Source organism: Paramisgurnus dabryanus, chromosome 24 (genome assembly GCF_030506205.2).
Source record: "Paramisgurnus dabryanus chromosome 24, PD_genome_1.1, whole genome shotgun sequence".
In the NCBI taxonomy this organism is placed as follows: Eukaryota; Metazoa; Chordata; class Actinopteri; order Cypriniformes; family Cobitidae; genus Paramisgurnus; species Paramisgurnus dabryanus.
Window position 1 is genome coordinate 18,499,728 of NC_133360.1, and position 25,055 is coordinate 18,524,782.

General features: G+C 41.3%; 1 long non-coding RNA gene across 2 annotated transcripts; it reads right to left on the reverse strand.

The window, feature by feature from the left end:
• Positions 1-18,293: 18,293 nt before the first annotated feature.
• LOC135741197 (uncharacterized) lies at positions 18,294-21,105 on the reverse strand. 2 transcript variants are annotated; one of them, XR_010529366.2, is made up of 4 exons: positions 20,957-21,105; positions 20,414-20,628; positions 19,236-19,452; positions 18,294-18,667 (listed from the first exon to the last, which is right to left on the reverse strand). It is a non-coding gene; the product is annotated as an uncharacterized lncRNA (long non-coding RNA). The 2 variants fall into 2 exon arrangements; XR_010529367.2 differs by lacking the exon at positions 20,957-21,105 and adding an exon at positions 20,787-20,809.
• Between the last annotated feature and the right edge of the window lie 3,950 nt (positions 21,106-25,055).

Below are 25,055 nucleotides of genomic sequence, written 5' to 3' on the forward strand. Positions count from 1 at the left end.
CATTATATTTTTTCAACCATAATGAACTCTGTATTATTGGACATATATTGATCAAAGACATTCTTTTTTCAGTGTGTGCTAACTAAGAGTGTGTAATTTTTCTCTTTCAAACTCAGGTTTGCACCCTAACTTGTGCACTTACTGTCACCAACTGGTAACACAGATAATTAACACTATACTAACATGTTTCCTTTCAGTTGGTCACTTGGACGTTACGTCGGTGACCGACTTATTGGGAACTCGCTAGAGACAAACAAAGAGCAAATGATGTTGGCATGCATTATTTGCATCTGTCGGCATCACGACTGTTGTGTAGATCAACCGAAAAGGTGGTCTGTGCTTCCATCGTGTTGCAACTCGCCCGCAACCTCAGCTCTGCCTGGAAGTCCGGGAGAATGGCAACTCCACCCCCCAGGTGGTCCAGCTGCTTAGGGACTGTTCAGAGTACTTTTTTAGAAACCTCTCATTGCTACCTATGTTACTTCCTGTCTGGGGGATCACTCGGCACAGATGCATTGGTGCACAACTGGCCTCGGGGTCCCCAGTAAGCCTACTTGCACAGACACTGTGCAAGGTGAGGGAGGACGAGGAGGATATCCTACTTGGGAGCTCTTACTGGCCCACCAGGACCTGGTTTCCCCAACTAATGCTCCTCCCGACAGCCCTCCTTGGTGGATTCCCCTGAGGCCTGTCCCTCTACGATTTAAGTATATTGCTGCGATTTCCGTTCACCATGGCCCTTTAGCAGGTAGGTCCAGTTTCTTAGGGGGGCAAGGGGCTTTAATCCACCTTAGCCCCCCTCTATGCCCTCTTGGGACTTATCCGTGGTGCTTAAACCACTCTAGGACCCCACCTTCAGGCTTTGCAGTCAGTCAAGCTCAAGTTTCACTCCATGAAAACTTTGAACCTGGTTGCATTGGCTTTGATAAGAGGGCAGGGGACCTGCACACGATGTCGGTCAACGACTCGTGCCTAAGACTTAAGGCCCGCTGACTTCAGTGTAATGCAGAGACCCTGGCCCAGCTATATGCCCAAGGTTCCCACCACCACTCCCTTCAAGGGTCAGATGGTGAATCTGCAAGTGCTGCCCTCAGAGGTTGTGTCCCGTACGTGTTCTGCATCTGTATGTGGACCAAACACAAAGCTTCAGGAACTCTGTTATGGAGGACAGCAGAAGGGAATAGCAGAGGATGACACACTAGATGACACACTAGATACTGGACACTATTGCCCTTGCTTATCAAAAGCAGGGCATGCCGTATTTGTTTAAGCTACAGGCGCACTCTGCTAAAAGTATTGCGTCGTCTTAGGCTCGTAGTGCCTAACCTGGCACCTTACACGTTTACTAGATTCTGTAATGTGCGTGTCGAGCTGGTTTCCTTCCGTATTCTTACCTCCAACTGCTGGAGACACCGGGAGCCCCGGCACGTGTTTCGGCTTGCAGCGCCATTATGGAACTACATTAGTGCCAAAAATCCTTTATTGTAAAATTTGGTACTTCCTCCAACGCCCTTGGCAGTCAGAAGTGGCAGAGCACATGATTCCATATTGTAATCACCACATAAGAAACCTCAAAGGGATGTGGCTTCGCACTGTTCCCAGCTATCACCCAGGTGGGAACCCTTCCCAGTGTTATCAAAGGTTACTGCAGGGCACTGGACGGGGCAGCACCCATGGTGCTTTGCAAGGGTTTCCCAATACGTCGAAGTGACAGACTGAAAGGAAACAACTTGGTTATGTATGTAACCCTCGTTCCCTGAAGGAAGGGAACAGAGACATCACCTCCTGGCGCCATGGCATGCTGTACCACTGCTGAGTTGGCCGGGCACTAGATGCTTGGCTTTCTCAGTGTAAATAGTTGATTGAATGCCTCTCATTTATATTTGCATGGTGGCAATGGGCAGATGCAAATAATGCATGCAAATAATTCATTGGCTCCTTGGATGTTTCTCGAAGCAGATAGGTCTCTCTAGGGAATTCTCAATACATCTGTCACATCTGACATCTCCATTTCATTACTTCAGGGAATGAGGGTTATATTCATAATCGAGACGTTTCTAACACACACTTACATGAATATGTAAGGAATAATTGATGATGGACCATTGACGTTTTTGAAAATAACACACCCAAGGTGGTAATGCAGCACAACACAATCCGATCGTTTTTCCTTGTTCTAAAAAAGGCAATAAACATGTATGTGCTGTAGTGGCAAAAAGTCTGAGCTTGAATCTTCATAAGAAAAATACTCAGGAGACAAAGGTTCCAGGTGGCAAACAAAAATTACTTTATTGCTCGAGCGAACAAATTGAGACAATCAACACCCCTCAAAGAGGTGCTCAAAGATTTGCCCTCCCAACATCTATTACTTCAATTGGCCTTGGCTTTCCCTAGCACAACTAACTTATTGTTAACATTCTGGGGTCGATTGCGGCGCAGGCGCAAACTCTTTATTTTTTAATCACTCTGCAAAGACGGATATGATTTATATATCATTTAAAACGTTAAAGTGTCTAGTCTTTTCTGTCCACTCCCAATAAAATCAGAATGTTGTGCTTTTTGCCAAATTAAGAAAATAAACATGATGCGCGTTTGGTTCTCTCTCCCTCAGTGTAAACTGTATGAGAAGGAGGAGAGGTACTGTCTTTCTCCTGTTACCTGTTTATCTGTAATGAGATGAGATTGTCACACCCCACGCCATTGAAGTAAATGAGCAGAGACATCCATATGCATAACTCGTGCCTCCTGCAACCAATCTACCATCCAGTCTCTCCATTCCTTGTTATGCTGAGTTTCATCCGAGTGCACCAAACATGACATCTAAATCCTTATTTACTTGCGTATGTGTGTCAGTATCTCCAGACGCGAGTGTTTTCTTGGTCCTTCCGTCAAACAGTACAGAAGACGGGCACGCACATACACAAACACACAAGTCTGGAAATATATATATATATTACGCTTAGACGCAAGTAAATAAATATATATATATATATATATATATATATATATATATATATATATATATATAAAACGCTTAGACGCAAGTAAATAAGGATTGTACTTTTTGCAATCACGTATTTTATAAGAATACCAAAAAGCGTGTTGAATTTCCTGACTCTGTGTTTGTGTATGTGCGTGCCTGTCGTCTGTACTGACGGAAGGACCAAGAAAACACTCACGTCTGGAGATACTGACACACACACACACACACACACGCACAAACGCACAAACGCACAAACGCACACACGCACACACACACACACACACACACACACACACACACACACACACACACACACACACACACACACACACACACACATATATATATCAGTAATATACCCAACAAAAACTACCAAATATTTCCCCCTCATGGACTTCTAAGGGTATTTTTAAGAAAACCATCACATAATAAGAGTTCCCTTTCGAGGAACTCGAGCTGCGTCGCCATAGCAACGCTTTGGGGAACGCCTCGGCGTGACTAATCTGAAGCACGTGTAAAACAAACAATGATGAGATAATTGTATTCTGACCGTGATGCTGTGCGGACCAGGGGTATAAGAAGGCATCCCACACAAACACACTCGCTTTTAGTGCCTCAGCAAGTGACTATGTGTATGTTTGCATAAATCTGAAGTATGTTTAAGAAGTTCAAGTATGTGTATCTCCCTGTCAGTGCGATATCACAGACAAGGATACACATGTATATGTGTCTTCGAGCGCAGCACGCACAGTTGGCTTTTGAGGAAACTGGCTGTGTGCAACTGTGAGCATTCCCGTGCACGTGTTGCGCTCCAGCTTCGCGCTTAGAGAAGGATATCTCAGGCTCGCGCCCTCACGGATCCGGTCCCGCTTCTGTCGAGGCAGAGCGGTGACTGCACTCATGCGTGCAGGCGGCGGTATCCCCGCCTACACCCGTGACATCTGTCTCTCGCTCTCTAGGAAGCTTGGGTTCGCGGCTGCGATCCCGCTTCTCAGCGGCGGTTGCACTCGTGGGAGTCGCCATATGTGAAGTCCCTCTCTCTCACTCGCCGGATCGGGCAGGCGTCCTGCGTGAGAGCCATATATTTTCAGCTGTCTATCTCCGGAAAGATGGATCATCTTCATAATCCGCCTACTGTTTAAGGCTAAACGTGCAGTTTCCACGTGAAGCCTCCTCTTTTTACAGTATGAAGGTATTATATATACATACGTTTTAACACCTGTATGTGTAGGCTATGTATGTATATCTGCCTGTCACAGCCTGCATGAGCTGTTTGTCATTGTTTGACGAGTCAAACAGTGATTTTGTGTCTATGCTGTGTGTTGCTTGTACAGCTGTGCACAGCATTTATTCTCCTGATCTGCCGCTGGTGCGCCATAGTTCAGATAATGATTTTGTGTGTTACGATTCGAGATCCTCATCTGCTGAGGCGGGTAATGTCTTTGTTCGTGGCACTCACTTTCTTATTGAAGCAAAGCAGCTCACACCTCATTTATGGTGCCTGCTTCCCTTTGGTGGGTAGTACGACAGGCAGCCGCCATTAACCTTCACCTGCATACAGCTGGCTCCAGTAGTGGAGCGTTGCTACATTCTTGTGCAGGAGGCTGTAGAACCTCCACATGAGAAATGACAGCTTACAGCCTTTACTTTATTGTTCCAAAAAGGGGACTTGTAATCGTTCAGTGATGCGGCTCAGTTCTATGCTGTTACTGAAACCGTTGTGATGCAATCAGATCCGAGGACTGATTCCTTACATCGAGCTTATGTCTCCATTCAACACGGGAGGGTTTTTCCTGAGGGGAAACCCGTCTCGCATGATCAAAGTCGCGCACCGTTGTTTGCGTGCTCTGGTAACCGGAAGAAAGCCATGGCTTCTGTCCCAAGGTCCTGTGTTGGGTGCGCGTTTTTGATGTGTGACGCTGACAACAGACGCATCCCTCACAGGTTGTTGCGATTATGGAAAGCCAAAAGGATCAAAATCGCTGGAACTCATCATCGGCTATGGCACTGAAATTGCCTTGGAAATGATGGTGGTATGGGTTGGACTCCCATTTCCTTCCAGACCTTAGGAGCCATCAAGTGCTTGTCCAGATAGACATCACATCAGTGGTTGATTAATAAATTATTAAGGAGATCTGCTATCAAAGTCACGCATCGTTGCCTGCGTGCTCTGGTGGTGTGGAGAAAACCTTGGTTTCCATTCTAAGGCCTGTTTTTGGGTGTGTGCTACTGGCGTGTGACACTGACAACAGGCGCACTCCCCACAGGTTGGAGTACAGTATGGAAGGCCGAGAGGTCCAAAATCACTACATTATTGATTTTGGGATAATGGCATTGTGGTCTCTGGACAAACTGTGCTCATTGACGACAATTTGGATCCCAGGCCACTTGAATGTGGCAGATGCCCTGTATGGCAACACCCATTGCTGGGGAGTTGAGACTCCAGCCAGATGTGGTGAACCCCATTTGGAGAGGATTTGGATGCGCAGAGGTGGATCTGTTTGCGTCTCAGGACCGCACACACTGCCCAATGTGGCTTTCTCCTTTCCCCAATCACTCTGCCACAGAAGTTCTGGAGGAAGCTTGCCAGAGATATGGCCTGTTGGTTTGGCCTCTGAGGGGGCCAGGCTCGTAGGCTCAGGTCTTCCAACTGAGGTTGTAGAGACCATACTTTACTCCTGACAAATCCAGTTAACTACCCTGTTTATGTGGTGCTGAGGTTTCTGTAGGAGCAATTCCCTGCTAGTTTAACTCCTTCCACTCTTAAGGTTTAGGTGGCAGCAGTCTCTGCCTACCATACTCCTTTGGAAGGATATTATGTTCCCAACTGAGGTTGTGGAGATCATATGGTTACTCCAGAGCTCCCCCAGGAGCTTAGGCACTAAGTGGAGAAACTTCACCTCATGGTGTCCAGCTCACCTGACAGACCCAGTCAACTGCCCTGTTTATGTGGTACTGAGGTTTCTGCTGGAGCAATTCTCTGCTGGCTTAATTCCTTCCACTCTTGAGGCTTAGGTGGCAGCAGTTTCTGCCTCTACCATACTCCTAGAAGGACCTCATATCTCGTCTGGACAACCCTCAAGAGAGCTTTATGCCCTTAAGTGGAGAATATTTCACCTGTTGGTGTTTAACTCCTCTTACAAACCCAGTCAACTGCCCTGTTTATGTGGTACTGAGGTTTCTGCAGCAGCAATTCTCTGCTGGCTTAACACCTTCCACCCTTAAGGTCTAGGTGGCAGCAGTCTCTGCCTACCATGCTCCTTTGGAAGGACCTCATGCTCCCGAATGAGGTTGTGGGAACCAGATGTTTACTTCAGAGCTTCCTCTACGAGGAAGCTTATGCCCTAAAGTAGAGAAACTTCACCTTTCGGTGCTCAGCTCACCTGACAGACCCAGTCAACTGCCCCTTGACGTGGTACTGAGGTTTCTGCAGGAGCAATTCTCTGCTGGGTTAACTCCTTCCACCCTAAGGTTTAGGTGGCAGCAGTCTCTGCCTACCATACTCCTTTGGAAGAATGTCATGCTACCAACTGAGGTTGTGGAGACCATATCATTACTCCACCTTTAAGGTATAGGTGGCAGCAGTTTCTGCCTACCATACACTTCTGGACTCTCTGAGGGCAGTCTACATACCACGCCACCTGAATGTGGCAGATGCCCCTTCGAGACAACAGACATCTCCGATAGGAGTGGAGACTTCATCTAGATGTGGTGAACCACATCTGGAAAAGGTTTGGACGCGCAGAGGTAGATCTGTTTGCATCCCAGGACACCACACTTTACCCACTGTGGTTTTCCATGGTACAGGCGTGGCCGAGGCTACGTCTGTATGCCTTTCCCCCCTGGTTGTGTTTGTCCTTCCATGGGGAAACTTTATTCCCTTTAGTGGGAAATTTTCACCTCTTGGTGTTCAGCTCATCTGACAGACCCAGTTTACTGCCCTGTCAACGTAGTTCTGAGGTTTCTGCAGGAGCGTTCTCTGATGAGTTTACTCCTTCCACCATTAAGGTTTAACGGGAGCAGTTTCTGCCTACCATACTCATGTGGAAGGCTCATCAGTGGGTAGACACCCATAAGTGGCTCGCTTTCTTTGTGGCACTCGCAGGTTGCGACCTGTTAGCCGCACTAGGGTGCCTACTTGGGACCTAGCGGTCGTGCTGGAAGGGCTCTCGTTGGCTACGTTCGAGCCACTTGAGACTTCGCCAGATAGGTTTCTGGCCTTTAAGACTGTGTTCCTTCTGTTATTACCTCTCTAAAGCGAGTGGGGGACCTTCAGGCCCTGTCAGTATCCCCTGCAGGTCTGAGTTTGCACCATGGCTAAGGCTTTTCTATACCCAAAGCCAGGTTATGTTCCCAAGGTGCTGAACTATGTACCGAGGCCCATTGTTCTGCAGGCCCTTTGTCCTCCCCCCCTTCAGGAGCGCGGACCAGGAAAAGCTGAATTTGGTGTGTCCTGTGCGAGCACAGAATACATATGTTTACAGGACTGCTCAGTGGAGGAGTCCGAGCAGTTATTTGTGTGCTTTGGTTCACCCAGAAAAGGTTTACCGGTGACCAAGCAGGCTTTGAGCAGATGGATAGTGGATGCTATCTCACTGGATTATGAACATCAGGGTATACACTCACCCGTCGCTGTGAGTGCCCACTCTACTCGGGGTATGGCTGCCACTGAGGCCTTTGGGTCAGGCGTTTCGCTCCAGGACGTATGTGATGCGGCCGGTTGGTTTTCACCGCTCACCTTCGTCAGATTTATAATTTAGACCTAGACCCCTCTTTAGGGTCCCAGGTTCTTTGCCTTGACTGTCTTCAGTTATACACGCTACAGGCATTTGGTAGTATGGAAGCGTGGGCATCTCGTTCCCCAAAGCGTTGCTATGTCGACGCAGCTCGAGTTCCTCGAAAGGGAACGTCTCAGGTTACGTATGTAACCCTGTTTCCCTGAGAAGGGAACGAGACGCTGCGTCTCCATGCCATACTCCCTGCATCCCTGCAGGCACTTGCTTCTGCACTTGTAGCGAGTGTGTTTGTGTGGGATGCCTTCTTATACCCCTGGTCCGCAAGGCATCACGGTCAGTATACAATTATCTCATCATTGACCACGTTTACATGCACACCAATAATGCGATTATTTCCAATAATGCGAGTAAGGTCTTAATCGCAGTAAGATGTTTACATGACTGGAGCTAACCTCTTCAATCCGGTTTACATGCAGTTTTTATTTTCAGATTATTCACACATAGCCCAATGCAGAGCACAAATGATGAACTCACATATATGGTCCACTGTTTTAATTTACTTACGTTAAATGACAAACACGTTGTTATAGATGTATTTCATTATCCGGTGCCGTGATGAAGATATAAATATGACAGTGCCTGTAAAGGGCGCTCACATGATATAAAAATATAGTTTTAAAAATCGTTTTATATTAAAGATAATAGCAGAGCTCACAAAACAACTATAACGATAGCGATTTTGGCACATGATGAACGATAAACCATTGACAGCCAATCAAATCTATTTGAACTTGAAGTGCACGCGCACTTAAAATGCAGTAGAAAGCTCATTCATTGCTGAGGTTATAACATAAAATTACCTCAGGTATCCAGAGCTGATGCAGTTGTTGCTGTGAAATTTTTCTACCACACTGACTACGCCAAAAGGTAATTAACCTACTACATTCATTGTTTGGTTACGCGAAACGCAGCGAGTTGAGGACATCTGCTGGTTTCCCGCTGTGTAAATGCAACAAGAACAGCTCTAGACATGTAAACAATTGCAAAAAAGTTTTTATTACAAGAAATATCCAATAGGTAATTCGTTGAGTGAATTAGCACGAAGTTATCATTATGAATATATTTATCGTTATAATTATTGTTATAATGTCCATTAATGGTTTAATACACTGATGTCGTGTTATTTGAGCTATTTCTGAATGAAGACAGACTGCTGACAGCGAGTCGTGTTGGCAGAGTTCACGTAAAACTTCCTAATGTCAAGTTTAAAACGAATTTGTGCTTAAGGTGCGTGACTAAAACACACGTGCACTTAATTAGTGCGGTATAAATGCGATTAAAGCGTTTACCATTCTTGTTTGCTTAAGTTAGTACAGTATATTAGCTTAACGGAAGGGATAAAAGATTCTTGGACCCTGTACATACATATAGCCTTAAATGACTTAAGATGTTCGTATGGTAATCTAATATTAAATGTACTTCTGGGTAGAGTGCAGACCCGTCGCCAGACCTCAGTCTTAAGGGGGGCATATGAAATGCATGGGAGGGCACACTTATTATTAGCCTACAGTACGTATACTTATAATAATATATACTCTATTCGCGCAGCACGTAATCATCACGTTAAACAACCATCAGCAATATGACCAGATAGCCTATAGCCTACACACCACATTACATATAGAAACAATTTTATGAATATCCATAAATCTATACAACATATTACATGTGACACCAGACATCTCTCAAACATTGCACTTTAAAGCAGTCAACAGAGGGATATGCATTGCCATGAGACACGTGCACACACACACACACACACACACACACACACACACACTCACACACACACACACACGCAGACTTTGAACCTACAGTACTGTGGAGGCAGCGCTGTCGTCTCTCCCTTCCCTCCTGTCAGTACAGCGGCAGGCGGCGTTTCTCCGAGCAGAAGCTCCTCATTAATAAAGTGTCCACTCGGAATTAAACTTGTGAGTGAGGTCCTTTTCAGAAGCAAGCTGAATCACAGCAGTGAACAAGTCCATATCTTCTGAATGTAGTAGTCTGTTAGGCCCGGGGTCGGGCTCCACGGTAGAGGTCTTCACGGGTCCACTTAGATCCGAAAACCTGAGGTCCGACCTTTTTTTAAATACTGGGGGGGGGCACAAGCGTCCTTGAGGGCGGGCCCGGCCCCCTAAGGCCCGCCCATAGCGACGGGTGTGGTAGAGTGGTGGCTGCTTGTATAGATACAATGTTTCCATAATTTTTTTAGTAAAGAAGTTCATGAAGTCGACTGCTGTGTTAAAATTTAGTATCGGTTTCTGTTTGTTCTTTGTTTCTAGTCAGTTTCACAACAATACTAAAGAGGAAACGCTGGTTATTATGATTTTCTTTAATGAGCTTGCTGAGATAGGTAGATCAGGCTTTTTTTTGCCAGTCTGTAGTGTTGAACACTCTTTCCATTCTGCAAGCCATACCTCTAACTTTGTGCTTCTATAATTTCGTTCCATTTTTTTAGCTACCTTTTTTAAGGGCTGCAGTATGATGGTCATACCATGGAGATGGCGTTTTTTCTTTAATTCTCTTTTTCCGAATGGGAGCAACAGCTTCCAGGGTGCTAGAACAAACATTGTTCAGGTTTTCTATTACAATATTCAGATCTTCACGTTTATCTACTACATGTTTCATCTGGGACAGGTATGGAAGAGTACTAATAAAGCTATCTTTAGTGGTGGAAATTATTGTTCTGGCTAATTGGTAGCATGTTGTGGACTGTGTGATCCTATTTAAGAGTATGGTGTTCAAGACAAGGCTGTGGTCTGAAACAAGGTTATTTTCGTAAACGAAAACTGAAACTAAGGCTAAAACTATCAGCTAAAAACATTGTCATTAACTGAAATAAAATGTTTAATTCATAGTAAATGAAAAACTAAAACTAAACGAAACTAGCAACAGTTATTGAAAAACTAACTGAAATAAAATAATAATTATCAAAAATAAGTATTCGTTTTTGTGATGTACTTTAATAATGAGGCAAGGCACGCGTTTCTTAACTTTATAAGAGGTCTCTCAGCATAACACACAACTCAAACATGAGGGTATACAGACTCCACTATTTTTCATGACATGCGCAGAAAGGCACACCCACTAAAACAACGGCAAGCCCTCAGGGACCACCTGTAATGCACATATTTAACAGGATTAAATACACCACAGTTTTCGTAATGAATAAGCTCTCGTCCTGTGGCGGAAAATCTGACGTGGTTTAGTTTAAAAACAAACAGGCGTATAATAGACCCCTTAATCGACTACATCACTGTGACCTCTCTGCTCTAGCTGGAGGCAAAACATGAGAACTCATATCAGGCGTGCTAAAAGTTTGAGGTTTTGACTTTAAAATGTCGTCTTGTTGTGTTTTTTTTTCCAAAACTAAAGTTTTACCGGATCTCAGCAGACATTCCTTCACAAAAATAAAGAAGACAATTGTGGTTGAATGGACGGAGACGATCATAAATAATGCTTGTGTTTGCAGTGCACACTTCATATCAGGTTAAATAATCTATGCATATGTACTGGTGTGTTGGTTTTATCTAGTTTCTGTTTTATACTGTAGGTGTAAGTCGCCAACCTTCAGCACACTAGCTAGCTTAAATGTTAAACAAACATACAGCGATAGATGTGTGTGCCATCCTTTAAATATTCTCTTAAAATAATCCACATTGCTAATTATAGTTAGCCCAGCGATAGGTTACATTAGACCAGGAGTGGGGAACCCTGGGTCCTGGAGGGCCACTGTCCTGCAGAATTTAGTTCCAACCCTAATCAAACACACCTGAATTTCATTTCCAAGTGATCCTGAAGACTTTCATTTGATTTTTCAGGTGTGTTTAATTAGGGTTGGAACAAAACTCTGCAGGACAGTGGCCCTCCAGGACCAGGGTTCCCCACCCCTGCATTAGACAATAAGTCTTGACATTGCCCAAACCACCCGAAATTCATATGTTGTCTAGGAAGCTTACGCTTGTCAGCATTGCTTTTTGCCTCTAGCTAAGTCCCACCCACCTGGAGACGTTGCAATGTTTACAAACTTTTAAGGGGTTTTTACCTGTAGATGGCGCTTTATGCTAAAGTTGAGGCTTGAGCTGAGACTGACAGCAACATCAGTTAACTGATAAATATGTCAGACACTCTAGCTGCTGTTAGCTGCTAAACTATAATTACTAAAACTATAACTGAAACTAAATAAAATAAAAACTAAATAGAAATGTGTTTGCAAAATAAAAAATAAACTAAAACTAACAAAACCATTCATGGAACTAACTAAAACTAAACTTAAATTGTGTCTGACATTAGATCCAAACTTAAAGTGCTGGCTAATGCTTAGTGTAAGTTTTCTAAGATTGTTATTCACGCCGGCACGAGTGACACCAGACTCCGCCAGTCGGAGATCACCAAAGATGCTATTAAAGAGGTGTGTGAAATTGCAAAAACAATGTCAGACAATGTAACATGCTCTGGTCCCCTCCCCGCCTACCGGGGGGATGAAACTTACAGTACAGTAGATTAGTTACTTACTTACTTAGTTACTTCATGGCTGAATGTCAAAGTGGTGCCCACAGCATAACATGGGGATTATAGACAATTGGAAGCATTTCCGGGGGAGACCTGACCTGCTAAAGAGAGTTGGCCTCCATCCGTCCCTGGAAGGAAGTGCTATACTCTTTAGAAATCTGACCAATAGTCTTACTTGTGATATTGTCTGACTATCCAGGCCCAGGTCAGGAAACAGACAGATTGGCTTACCCGTCCGTCTGTTAGCTGCCTTGACATGTCAAGTTCACATATAGCACATTTTACCAGAGTATCAACACATTTCGACTGTGTCTGTTTCTCAAACAAACAAATACAGAGCACCGTTTACCTCCTCTCGTACAAATCTTATTAATATAAAATTAGAAAACAATACATTAACATATGAAACTCAAATGTTAAAATTCGGCCTTCTTAATATAAGATCACTTACCAATAAAGAACCTATTATCAATGAAATAATTACAGACCAAAACTTAGATGTGCTCTGCTTAATAGAAACCTGGCTTAAAGCAGATCATTAGTTTAAAATAATCCACCCCACAAGACTATTATTATAAGCACGAACCCCGCTTAAAGGGGAGAGGGGGTGGTGTAGCTACAATCTACAATAAATTATTCAAAGTAAACCATCAATCTGAACTAAAATTTAATTCATTTAAAATAATGTTGTTGAATATGGAAATAACCGATCGTACGTAATAACAAACAGCTTTCATTCATCTTAGCAACTATCTACAGACCTCCAGGTCACCACACATAATTTCTTAAAGAAATTGCAGATTTCCTGTCTGAGCTAGTAGTCACTGTAGATAAAGCTCTTATCGTTGGGCACTTTGATATACACAAAAGATGCCTTAGGACTAGCGTTTATAGATGTTCTAAATTCCCACGCACATCCGTAAACACACATTAGACTTAATTCTGTCACTTGGGCTCAATATTAATGACATCAAAATATCACCTCAGAGCGATGCTGTTTTCAGACCAAGGTTATTATAGTTTTGCTTTTAAAAATTATTTGTATCCTGACCTGAACACATCTACATGTCAATAGTCACTTATGGTTATAGCGCCACCAGCTGGCAACAGGAAGTGACATGTTTACAATGATTATGCAATGTCTGATCTGTCCCAAACCTCACATGATTAATAAGAGTCCTGGACTGAACACATCTACATGTCAATAGTCACTAATTGTTATAGCGCCACCAGCTGGCAACAGGAAGTGACATGTTTACACTGATTATGCAATGTCCGATCTTTCCCTAACTTCACATGATTAATAAGAGTCCTGGACTGAACACATCTACATGTCAATATTCACTTATGGTTATAGCGCCACCAGCTGGCAACAGGAAGTGACATGTTTACAATGATTATGTAATGTCTGATCTGTCCCAAACTTCACATGATTAATAAGAGTCCTGGACTGAACACATCTACATGTCAATAGTCACTTATGGTTATAGGGCCAACAGCTGGCAACAGGAAGTGACATGTTTACACTGATTATGCAATGTCTGATCTTTCCCTAACTTCACATGATTAATATAGTCCTGGACTGAACACATCTACATGTCAATAGTCACCAGTGTTGGGCAAGTTACTGAAAATTAGTAATTAGTTACAGTTACTAGTTACTTCTTTTAAAAGTAACTGAATTACTGTACCAGTTACTGTATATCAAAAGTAATTATTTACTTAGAAAAGTAACTTTTAAGTTACTTTTATGTCTGCTTTTTAAATGTAAATATGAACAGTACTGAACAGTCAAACAATAAAATGATATAGATGGGCTATTTTACATGTAAGACTCTAATATATCACATACTGTAGGAGCCTATTTTGCTTTAGATTCAACCTTTGAATATTTTTGTTAGAAATTATCTTAATATGTAAACTTAATTTATTTATGTATATCATTTAGACCATTTAGACAAATATTCTGCATGTTTACAAAAATATATAATGTATTAAAATTGTGTAGTGTCTCTTTAAAAACTTGGAGACAATTGTGTCAACATGTCATATTTTCTAAAATAAATTATAATTTTTCTGATTTCATATTTATTTTAATAAGTTAGAAACGTCTCCGCTGTGTCCTGCTGACAGGCGCGAGTGGATTGTTTTGTCAGACGGACACAGAGCGAGTGGATTGTTTGTTCGGATATGGAGAGACTGAAACTAAAACTAAAAGCGAGCTCACACATACTATGGAGTTTTAACACGGGTGTACAGCGCAGTGTGAATATTTTAGTGGAAACAACAATCGCGGATCGTTCTCTTCCATGAAGCCGATGTAAACATCTAAGAATATATGAACATTTCTTAGATTTATTACCTTTGTGGACTACAAATGCAAGTTGATGTCATACTGCGATTGCTTGGTGAATGTAGCAGGATGACGTCTAGTCATTGGTTAACATGTGGTAAAACCAGACCAATTGGATGTTGATTCAGAGGGTATAAAAGCCCTGAGAGGTTGGGGAGCGAGATGCGTCATCCAGTGGTACCGCCCTCTTGGCGGACGCAGGTTTTATGAATGAATGAATGGTAAGTGTTGGCTGCACGCGTAAATTCGTGTTTGTGTAAAGTTTTAATTTTATTATACTTCTGCTAGGATAATGCTCGTTCCATCGGGTGTCTCATCACCGAGTATGTGATGTTCGTAACCTTTGGGAATGAATTGGTATGTAGCCTTACCATCGTTTATTCCGGGTATTTGAGTATGTTATGTAATTAAGTGTTCTGTGCCTGGCAGGTGACATGTAGCCTACGCCTTCACGGTGTCCGTAACCACATTAACCCTCTGGGGTCTAAGGGGTTTTTAGGGCCCTGGGGAAGTTTTGACATGCACTGACATTTGTGCTTTTTTCAGTTGCTTGAAAACATATTAATGGCAAAAGTCTCATAACACTGTGTTCATCACAAACTGGGCTACAATATCATATAATCAACATGTATGTACATGTTTGTATTTTTGAGAGAAAAATGTTTATGCGTGGTTTTTGAAAAAGCAAAATTTTTAAGTCACTGATATAACACCACAAAACTCATTCTAAACATGTTTTCCCAAGACTTTCCAAACTGGATCTAGTAGTCTAGAGTTTTTTCTTCAAAATGATGTGAAAATCATATGGCCTACTCAATCACATAAAGCAATACATTGATTTACAATTTCTAAGACACTTTTGCTTGGGAAAGGCTGTATGCGTGGAGGCGGGAAAGCTCCTGAATAATCAGTGATTGACAGCTGAGAGACAAAAGAGTTGAATAATGAGCCACACAATAAGCCTTGTGGGGATGTTCAACAGGAATGCAACTTTCTCTGTAGTAAAACCATGATAAGGTTTACTTTCAATATAATGTACACACACACACACACACACACACACACACACACACACACACACACACACACACACACACACACACACACACACACACACACACACACACACACACACACACACACACACACACACACACACACACACACACACACACACACACACACACACACACACACACATTATATATATATATATATATATAATGTGTGTGTGTGTGTGTGTGTGTGTGTATCTATATATCTATGTATATATATATTGAAATATTTTCTATTAATATCACAAGTATAAGTTACCTTTTAAAAACCATAGTAGCCTAATCATGGTAAAGGTACTGTTTGGCCATCATAAAGTGAACACAGGGTTTGTGTTTGGTTGGCCAGCGAGAGGTTTACTTTTGTGCAGTAAAAAGCTCAAAAGAACAACTGCCTATCGTTGTCTGGACTCCTATTTGTGTTTTTGTAATCATTATAGTAGAAACACAACCAGGGACACGCGTGATAAACTTATCAATGTTTGTTTACAGCCGCCGCCATTACCTCACGTATTGATCATGAAAGCAGTGAATGTGTGCACATGCGAGTGATCCTGTGTTTAATAAACTTGCTGTGCGGAGATATGCGCTTAGACGCAACTAAATAAGGATTGTACTGTTTGCAATCGCGTATTTTATAAGAATACCAAAAAGCGCGTAGAGTTTCCTGACTCGCGTGTTTGTGTATGTGCGTTCCCGTCGCCTCAGCTGTTTGACGGAAGACAAAGAAAACACTCGCGTCTGGAGAAACTGACACACATCCGCAAGTAAATATTTATATGTCGGACATCGATCCCGTCACACTGACCAAGCACACACACTCGCGTCTGTCTGGAGATTTAGGCGCGAGTAAACAAGTATGTGATGTGTGCAATCGCATCTTTTATAATGATACCACAAAGCGCTTCAAATATGAGGTATTGTGTGTTTGTGTGTGCGTTTGGACGTCGATCGAGTCACACTCGCGTCTGGAGATAACTTTAGTTACAGTCACGAGTAAACAAGTAGATGTCATGTTTCCAGCACTCGGATTAAAACTCAACACAGCAGTGAATGGCTGGCTGCAGAGACGGAATGGAATGTCCATTGACTGTGGGGTTGACTAATGAATATGGATGATCTCTGCTCTTTTCTTCAATGGAGCGGGGCGTGGATCATTATAGATAATGAAGCAACAGAAGAAAGACGGTACATCTCTCTCTTCTAATACAGTTAACAACGAATTACAATATTTGTTTTCGATTTCACTTACATCTTCCAAAAGCAGACATTCCAAGCATTATGTAGACATTTATCTTTTGTTTATATGACAAATATTTGTTAAGTTACAGTTCATTTTTCTGAACGTGTTTCTGAAAGGACTTCACTGAGGGAGAGAGAACAAAACGCGCATCATGTTTATTTTCTTAATTTTGCGAAAAGCACAACATGCTGTTTTTATTGGGAGTGGACAGAAAAAAACTAGACAATTTAACGTTTTAAATGATGTATAAATCATATCTGTATGTCAAAAATCAGCAGAGCTATCTAAGTCTCTTTGGGGAGTGATCGAAAAATAAAGAGTTTGCGGCGCCCGCGCCGCAGCTGACCCCAGAGTGTTAAATGGGACGAGTGTTAATCTGAGATGACTGCACTGCTGCCTTGCCTGTATGGAAGGCCAATAGGGAAAAAACATGTTAAAAATACGTGTTAACACGCACTACGTGTTAACGCGTAAATGCGTATTAACACGTGATTTACGCGTTAACACGTACCTACACTGTTTTCTTTACCACCACCTACTGGTGTGGAGCTTTGAAAACACAGAAACAAACAAGGCTTGGATATCACAGGATGTTATCTAAAATATATTTTGAGCATTTTATAAAAGCATTAGTAGGCTACAACTACATATTTTTAAACAGTTAACTATAATCGTTCAACCCTTGAAATTCATGACCACTTTCACACATTTTTCCAAACTATATTTTTAAATACACTTTAACTTTATCAGGCTTCTAAAGCCTAACTGGTAACTGACAAATGAAAACAGGACATTATGTTTTCGTAGGTCAACCCATATGCATTATATTTGTTTGTTAGTCCCTTTGATTACCACCTTAAGTCTTATGAAGCTGCTATTGGTTTAGATAGCTTTATAGTAAATATAGTAGTTTTGCTTTATCCTTCAAAGTATAATTGATCAATTATAATTTTTTTATTATCATTAGACACACACAGGAAAAAAACAATAAATTACACTGGTGAGGATCATATACGTCCTCCAGATGCTGTGTTGTCTGTGTAAAATGTGTTGCGGTTGTAAAAAGAGGAATACTATGTGAATGACTCCTTTTTCTAGGGATGTTTTTATCTTTGCTGGAGATGGAGCAAGCAGTACTGTAGACTCCAAATACTCATCCTTTTCAATATTGTAATGAAAACAGAGATGTATACCATAGTTTAATGTTGCATGTGCAAATAAACAGTTGTTTTGATATGATGCTCTCTATTTTCCTTGGCTTTTTTCATAAGGGTTAAAGTGCTTGACACACTACTAGTAGAATACATTAGGAATGAAGAAAGATACATGATGCTTTTAAAATAACATATTTAACTTTTATTTATGCCATTAAACAGTAATTACTAAATTTAAGACTCAAACTCCACAGGAAGAAATATCTTTGCTTTTCCATAGCATTTCTTCATTTAATAATTGATTAGTTCGTAAATTGTTGAGGAGACAGGAGCTTTGCAGTATCCAGATGTGATAAGGAACATGGTCCTTCCATTGTATGGCACATCGCATGGAGTATGAACTACCCTATCTTATGTGATTTTGTTAAATGGTTTATGAAGCCTTTAATGGACAGTGGTCCCCTGCTTCAAAAACAGCAGACCTCCAACATCAAGCTTAGCAGAGCTGGGGTGGTTGGTGAGAATCATTTTGGTTGGCTGAAGAAAGATGGTGATGACCTCAGAAGTGCAATGCCTGCAACACATAAATGGTAAAGTTTATTGTGCTGCCCTGGGAAATGGGTGACCTAGGAATGTTAGTATATGTAGGCCTAATGCACATCACAGCCTGTAAACTGTTAAGTCTTATAACTTCATACAATCAGAATGTACTGTAGTAAAAACATAAATGAAAAAGAAAACAGAACTTTATTACATGTACTCTAGTAAGAATTAGGCAAATTATATGGAATATAAACTCCAAAAGGATTTTTTTTTGCTCAGTTGTAAATGAATCTTATTTAATATTTGATTATTAATAAAACCCATAAACCACAAACATTGGCAACAAAGGGATATAATTGTTTTCAACCAAAAACATTGTAATAGGTAGTATTGACATAGGAAACAGAAATACAGACTCTCTAAAAAATGCTAGGCCCATCATAAAGACAACTGTGTAACTAGAAATCAATATTAAAAGGTATAAAGTTGAGACCTTACTTACATCACTTGGTCAAAAAAAGTCACAGACTCAACTGTAGGCACAAAACAGTTTATTGAATGGGCAATGAAAATCTCAATTCCAGAATGCAGAGACTCACCAAGCAGCAGGGTGGCACTAAATTGAGTCACTGCTGAGAATGGCACCTTGCAGAAAGAGTCAGAGTGCAAGGCATCAGTCAGGAAATGTTATCAGGGAGAGCAGCGAGGCAGGCAGACGGGATGAAGAGAGCCAAAGAAGAGCCAACCGATGTGAAGCTAGGCATAGAGAGGGAAGATGAGGCTGGGAGAATGGGGCAGATGGCATCAGGGCACAATCTGGAGAGAACAGAGAAGAGTCAGAAAGAAAAAGCACTGACAGCGCATCTCATAATTATTGAGATGATGACTAGACGGAGGGGAGGATATAGCCTGGGATACACTTCATGATTTTTGGCGGTCCCAAACGAAAGATTACCATCGTGAAACATTTGTGGCAATTTCTGTGATCGTGGCTCTTCGGTGGTCCTATGTCGACCAGCTTACCAGTATTTGTTTAACACTAGCACATGCTGGTGACATGCACTTAACTGGAGTCACAGTCATCACAACCTATGAGTCAATAGGTGTCATCATTATAAAGTCTACATGCTTGTCGTACCCAAGTTTAAATGATCCATGTCGCACTGTGTGATAAGGTAATGATATTATAGGAGAGCAAAAATCTTGCAGTGTATCCTGGGCTTAAGACAATGACTGGTACGTGCATGGCCACCTGTCAAAACAAACCAATGACAAAACACACAGCGTACAAAACACATAAACAGAAACAACCGATCAGAACAAAGCTGTGACACACTTTTAGCTATAGTATTCAATCAGATACTGGTTGCCCAAATTCATTGATTGTTTCATTAGACAGAAACAGGTTTTGGAATGTTTGGTGTGATGGTTGCTGTATCGGTCAGGTTAACAAGTGAAAACTGAATGTTTCATTTAGTATGAAAAGTAAAAGTTACACTCTGATTTTGACCTTAAATGCTTAAAAATGTCTAAATTAAGTGCAGGTGCAAAGTCATAAATATATTAATTTGTGACAGTTCTACTGTTTGCACTTGAAATAAACACAGACATGACATGTAGATAATAAAAATCTTTAACAAAAATATCATCTGAAAAAGGATAAAGATGTTTTAACAATTTAAAACAAAACTGTTTACTAATAATAAAACAGACAATAGCAGAACGAATAAGCATTCATGTTTAAGTTAAGAAGAATAATGAGCTTTTTAAAAAGTACCTGTATGTCCAGTTGTGCGGTCTGGAGTACATTGCTTTGCATGTAGTCCTATAAGGATCGCTTGGTCTTCTTGAATATATTAAGTCCTATAACTGCTTCAAGTACGCATTCTCTCATCAGGCCCACTCTTACAGCCTCAGGGTGGGTCATTGTTCATAATTTGGTCATCTAAATAAGCTTCGGTCAATCTTGTGAATAAACACTGGGTGAATAATCTGTGAAAGACAAGCATATAGAAAACCATAAAAAGTTGCTTGTATTAGTAATAACTAGAATCAGATTTGTTTTTATGATTTTTGAAACAATGGTTATTCAAATGTAAAATCATAGTATTAATGTAAAATCAACAAGGAAATTATATAGACCAACTTACTCTAATAATGCTACACAGTAGGCCTACAAAGGAATATAGTTTCCCTCATATTTGGACAGATCTGTGTTATTTACTCTCTTGCCAGTTTGTCATGAGTCATAACTTTATGTTCATATTTTTAAATGAATAACAAACACAACACATTCATTTAAACAGCACTAAAATTTTACCTCACTATATTGTCTCCATCTGGGAAAGCCTGACACTGTTTCCACTAACTTATGTTATTGCAGTTATAAAGACTTTTGCCCAAGGCCATTTATCTAACAAAACTGTTTTCTGTTGTTGTTGTTACTGCTGCTGCTTTTGCGTTTGTATTCCTCCATAGTACTTTTTGGCTCTTCCGTGTGGTTACGTTCAGTGTTCGAATTGAAGGGGGTCTGGGGGGGTCCCGGACCTCCTATAAGCCTTAAGGGACCCCCCATAAAGCACAAAAATATAAATTAGGGGGGTCCCCTGGTTTTTATTAAAATTAAAATACTACATGAATTTAAAATTCTCATGTTGCGTGTCACAAAGCGAAACTGTCTTTATTTGTCCCAATTTCGCAATAAACTAATTCAAATGACTTCTGTCTGAAATAAATAAACTCGCAAGTGCGCCTCATGTTGTTTTCTGGAGCAATTGACAGACAAACAGTGGCAAATCTATCCTCTCAGTCTGACGGCTGGTCCACCCAGTCACACAAAATATTTTTTTGGGGAAGCAGAAGAAATCACGCTTAAATGATAATAAATGATAGTCTCTTTAATACTTAACACCAGGGCACATAAATTCCACTTGAGCGTGTTTGTGACCAACCCTCATTGACGACAAGCACACATACGCGCGTTTGTGAGCGGCATTGACAAGTACATAAACCCTGTGTTTGCTGTGATTGTTTTTAATGATAGAGTACACAAACCATTTGATATTTCAGATGAAATAAAACTTATCACTAAGTTAAGCAGATCTTACTTGTAATTGTCATCTATGTGACGCGACAGTCGGCACTCAGCAGCACATCATCATTTCAAATCCGTTTACAAGATGAATTATCTTGTTATGTTAAATATGAAGTTTACATTGCGTTGTAAAAATGATGAAATTATCTTCATACGTGCTTAATTCATAATGAGAACGTATTAATACAAGCTTTTTTATGCTGCTATAATATATAACAAAATAAACAATACATGTCATTTTATATACAAACTATAATTCTATCTTGACAAGCACATTATCTGCTTCATGTTGGTCCGGTTTAATTCAGAGGACTCATTGCTTTGGTGTATTCATTTTCATTTTAAGCCTTTAAAAAGTAATTATTTTAGATGCAATTTTGTAATATTTATAGCTTAAATTGTCTAATATAATTTTTAAAACATTTAAAATCATTTTGCAGAATTCCGCAGATTTTTCCAAAACATTTCCAGAGATAAAGCAAAAAAAGTCTGCATATTTCGTCTGGCCCTGTTTATCGCTCAAATACGCATCATTCAGAAATAAATAACTATATTTATAGAAAGTATCTTTTGCATGTGTTTTTTTAAACCTTGCAAATGTTAACATGCAAGCGATTTTAAACAATTTGAGCGGAAGATGTTAAAGTGGGCTGTTTTATGTGCGCAAAGACAAGGACGCGTCGCGCACACATACTTAAATGGACGCAACACTCATAAGCGGACGCACGGAGACGCGCGATTCCTAAAGCATGCAAACACAAAATTATTTGGAAATACCACAGTCTTGGCACCTATTCTCATAAAAACATTCAGTTATGTTTTGAAGTAAGTGCAATCAGTTCAGAAAGAAATCAGATGTTTGTGTTGGTCTGAAAGTAGCAGTTCATATCTGCTTGTGTTTCTGTCATTTATATTAATTAAACAACAGAAAACAAAGGAAAATCACTTCTGTATCTAAAAACAGATTAATTATACGATGAAGAAGACAGTGTTATTATTCATTTGATTCTATTTATGTACCTAAATATATCTTACTTTATTTGTAACTTTGTTCTTTTCTATTTTTTATTCTTATAATTTCTTAATTTGTTCTTATGTTATTTTCCCACCCCCAGTTTTGCTGATCTGAAAAGTATTCGATCTATGACTCAAAAAACGCAATGTAATCCATTTAACCACTACTATACTGTATAGTAAAATTATGTAATTTAAAAATGAGGTCCATCCTATTTCACCCCTATTCTGTGTAAAATTTCTGCCCTTGCCAGTGTTTCACACTAATTTGAGGGGTAAAAAATGTTTTAGAGTTTGAGTTAAGGGTAATTTGGGGTTTCTTTGATTAAAACCAGGATCAGATGATTACTGATCAAGGAAGATCACATCTTACTTTGTGAAATCACAGCGACCCTATGATAAGGGGTGGGGCTTGGCCAGGGGGTGGGGCTTAGCTAGGGGACCCCCCATAAGCTTTGACATAATTCGAACACTGGTTACGTTACCCTTCCGTCAGCGTACCTGGCTTATGATGGCTATGAGGTAAGCTTACGGCAAACTCGACGTAATGCTTGGATCACTATATCATTAATTATTCACACAATGACAGTGCCTGTCGTAACGCATTCGCTGCAATATAATTATTCATAAGCTTGTGAGCGAGCACTTACCTATCCACACTATTCCTACGCCCCATGACGCTTTGCGCGAATTGTGGGTGCGACTTCCGGCGCGTACTGTCACTGGACCAGAGCCGGTGATTTCCATGATGATTACGGTCATAATTTCATGTATGAACCAGTGTGAGGATGAAATTAAGAAGTGTCCTGATACATCAAGATATATTCAATCGTTTCATGTTGTTCCTCGGGGGCGACGGATCTTCAATGTGCAAATAAAAGCACAGAGACATGCCGTATCTGTCACGACACGGGACGGGAGTCAGGACGCAAACGCAGAGTTCAAAATATAAATAACATTTAATAATAAAATGGGGAAACAAAAACACGAGGAGTAACAGGGTAGCAAAAACATAGTAACATCCAGAACAAGTAACACAGGAAACAGACATGGTAAGCAATGACAATGATCCGGCGATGAGTGTGACAGAAACACTGGTATAAATACACAAAGACTAATGACACACAGGTGGAATGAATGATGTGATAATTAACAAGTGTCCAGGTGATGACAATATAGAACAGACACAAAACATGACACGGATCACCGTGACATAACCCCTCCCTCTACGAGTGGCTACCAGACACTCACATAAACACAAAACAGAAACAAAGTCTGGTAGCGAGAGTCCAAGGGAGGGGTGGAGGGCTTGGGGACCCTGGCAAAGCCGGCAGCCGCCGGGATGAGACCAACAGAACGGTTGGCCGGACTGCGCCAGGAGAACCGGAGCGATCGCTCCGAGAACCGAGGCAGACGAATTACCCCCCTCCTGGGAATCGTCGACGATCAGATGCCCCCGGAAATCTTCTCCCATCCCCTCGCGGAAACGGAGACCCTCGCTCGGTAGCCACCCCGGGGAAATGATCGGGCGTGGTCCGTTCCGGATCCCCCTGCGAGCAGGATGGTGGTCCTCCGAGGGACCGTCGACGACGACTCAACCGTTGGGGGACCGCCTGGGCCGATCCTCCTCCCGCAGGAGCGAGCGATCGCTCACGGTGGTCCCCAAGAGACATCAGGGCTGATGGGGAATGAACCCCGATGTCACTACTCCCCCTCGACGAAAACTCCTGGGGAGCCGCCCTCCGTGAACTCGCTGCGTCCAATAATGGCCGGATCATTCTGTCACGACACGGGACGGGAGTCAGGACGCAAACGCAGAGTTCAAAATATAAATAACATTTAATAATAAAATGGGGAAACAAAAACACGAGGAGTAACAGGGTAGCAAAAACATAGTAACATCCAGAACAAGTAACACAGGAAACAGACATGGTAAGCAATGACAATGATCCGGCGATGAGTGTGACAGAAACACTGGTATAAATACACAAAGACTAATGACACACAGGTGGAATGAATGATGTGATAATTAACAAGTGTCCAGGTGATGACAATATAGAACAGACACAAAACATGACACGGATCACCGTGACAGTATCTCTAAAGTACTGTCGAGTCGAGTACAGTCAGTCGAGTGTTTAATACATGGAATATACAGAGACTTCTTGTTTTTAAACGTTTCAGGTGATGGTTTAAAATGTCACAACTGTCTCTGGTGTGAGGTTTTTTTAAACGGCAATTTTTAATCGACTTATCGAGTTTTTATGGCTACACATCAAGCTTCACGCGATCCGACAGCAGCAGTAACTTA